At 42.8% G+C, this 2,465-nt stretch overlaps 1 non-coding gene across 1 annotated transcript; it reads left to right on the plus strand.

Annotated features, from left to right (window-relative positions):
• The first annotated feature begins 1,974 nt into the window (after positions 1-1,974).
• trnak-cuu (transfer RNA lysine (anticodon CUU)) lies at positions 1,975-2,047 on the plus strand. The gene has a single exon. It is a non-coding gene; the product is annotated as a tRNA-Lys (tRNA).
• Positions 2,048-2,465: the final 418 nt, after the last annotated feature.

Consider the following 2,465-nt stretch of genomic DNA (forward strand, 5'->3'; position numbering starts at 1 on the left):
CTGAACATGCATGAGAAAGCTCCAGAAAATATTTCCCCCCGAGGTGCTTTCGCGTGTGAGGCTAACATGTTAACCGTTACACTGCGGAAACATCTTCACTTTCAGCACCAGATTACCAAAATTAAACCCAATGAGATCGGGATAAAAGTTCCTCACATGCTCAGGTCAAAATATCTGATTTCCGGTCTACAAAAGAATGAACAAACTTCAGCACCAGGTCAGACGGAAATGTTAAGAGAGCAGGTGGACTGCTGAATCGTACTTTAAAGGAATTGGTGGTGACAAAACAAATGGGTTCCGCTTAATGATTAAATATAAGAAATGGGACATAAACCGACATTTCCAGAGAAAACAGTGACCTGAATACAGCACCTTAGAACGCTCGGCCATCCTGACTATTTAGTGCTGCGTGTGGCCACCTGCAGGTTGATTTTGAACTTTTGTGTCCTGTCACATGAAATAAATTAGGGCAGCAGGCGAATCTCTGCCTGACACCCGGGAAACAGTGAGACAGACCTTGGAGCAAGGGTCTGGTTATTCGCAAACAGCAAAGGAAATAATAATTCTGGAAGAAAAATATCCAAGAGAACAGTGACCCCGAAGTGATTTAAACACACAACCTTCTGATTTGGAGTCAGACACACTACCGTTGCGCGATGTGACATACACAGTGACCGGGAGATGTTCCTCGATATGAAGGTTCTGCAATACATGTGGCTTTAAAATCCCGGCCCATTCCCACTAGGTATCACAAGCAGCGCTCACCTGACAGGCACCGTATGATTTCTTCTTAAATTTTTCTCTTGCTTTCACGGGAAACCATCATTAATTAACCCCTCACCTTCTGTTACACAATCAAACTAATACTAACTCAGGGACACTCCATACTTCAATCATTTGTCCTGTGCTTTGAATCTTAACTCGAAAACCATATCCCATTTTAGTCACTGTATTTTAGCTTTCTGGTGCAAAGTCTTCAGGAATCTGGGGCAACTTTTATCACATTTAACAGCACCGGTTATTCCTATCGTGCACACAAAATACAATCAGGAGTGAAGATAATATCCCACCGTGCGTATTTGCAGATTCAACGCAATAGGATTTCAAATAAAGTGAAAGAATTTTACACTGAAAAGATTTGCAAGTGTTACTTGTATTTGTGTCTTTAATTAAACTTTTTGGCGTCTGACTCCCGTTCATGCCACTGCTGAATAAGAAAGGAGGGTTTGACGTTGACCAGACTGCACTGCCCCTGATATTTGTCAGCTCATCCTTCATATTCAATAGTTTCTCACACTTTGATGGGCTGCGGTGTAGCGGATATCACGTTGGCCTCACACGCAAAAGGTCCTCGGTGGATCCATTTTCTCTCAGTCAAAGTTATCCATTTATTGAAGTGAAATACAGAGCAATTAAGGAATAAGGGAGCCCTTTTGTCAGGAGAATAAATAGCAAATAAAAATAGCAAATGCTGGAAATCTCAGCAGGTCAGGCAGCATTTGCCGGGAGACTAAACTCGCCTCCGACTATTCATCCACAGAAAGTTTAAACATAATGTTTCTGCCCGTGATTGAACCAGGGACCATTTGCATGTAAAGCAAATGTGAGAAACACGACACAAGTTTCAACAGCAAGTTTTAAATATGGGGCGGAGCCAACAGGCGCCTGGATGCAATGAGCGATAAAAAGGTTTGTTGGGCAGAAGCCCCGCTAGCTCAGTCGGTAGAATATGATACTTTTAATCTCCGGGTCGTGGGTCCGAGCCCCACGTTGGGTGATTACATTTATTTTAATTTAATGCAGCTTTCATGGAAAAACATCATTAATTAAACCACAATCTTCTTTTGCACAATTAAAGAAATGCTAACTGAAGGAACTGCATAATTCAAGTCTGTGAGATACTCAATAATGATTTCAAACATCATTAGTCCACCCACAACATTTGACATATGTCAAGGATCCCACATTTGCCAAGCCCGGCAAGCTCAGTCGGTAGAGCCTGAGACTCTTGATCTCAATTTCGTGGGTTCAAGGCCCATGTTGGGCGAATAAGTTTTGTTAACTTTTATGTTGCTTTCACGGGAAAACATAATTCATTAACTGATCAATTGGAGAGGCTGGGTCCGTTTCCTTTGGAACAGAGTATTTGTCCTCCAGGATCGATAGTTTCCTTGCTGAATCACAATAACCAGACCCTATATCTCCCTCTGGATGTTCGGGGGTCTCTCCTACATTCCCAGTCGTGTGATCGCCCCTTTTCTGTTCTCCAATTCAATCCATATGGCCTCGTTCAAAAATCTGTCTATCTCCACCTTAAATATATTCAATGACCCAGCCTCCACAGCTCTCTGGGGCAGAGAGCTCCAAAGATTCACCACCCTCTGAGAGAAGAAATTCCTCCTCATCTCCGTTTTAAATGGGCGACCCTTAAACGTTCAGGGAATAAGGGGTTATGGGGATCAGCC

Source organism: Pristiophorus japonicus, unplaced genomic scaffold (assembly GCF_044704955.1).
Source record: "Pristiophorus japonicus isolate sPriJap1 unplaced genomic scaffold, sPriJap1.hap1 HAP1_SCAFFOLD_408, whole genome shotgun sequence".
NCBI classification, from domain to species: domain Eukaryota; kingdom Metazoa; phylum Chordata; class Chondrichthyes; family Pristiophoridae; genus Pristiophorus; species Pristiophorus japonicus.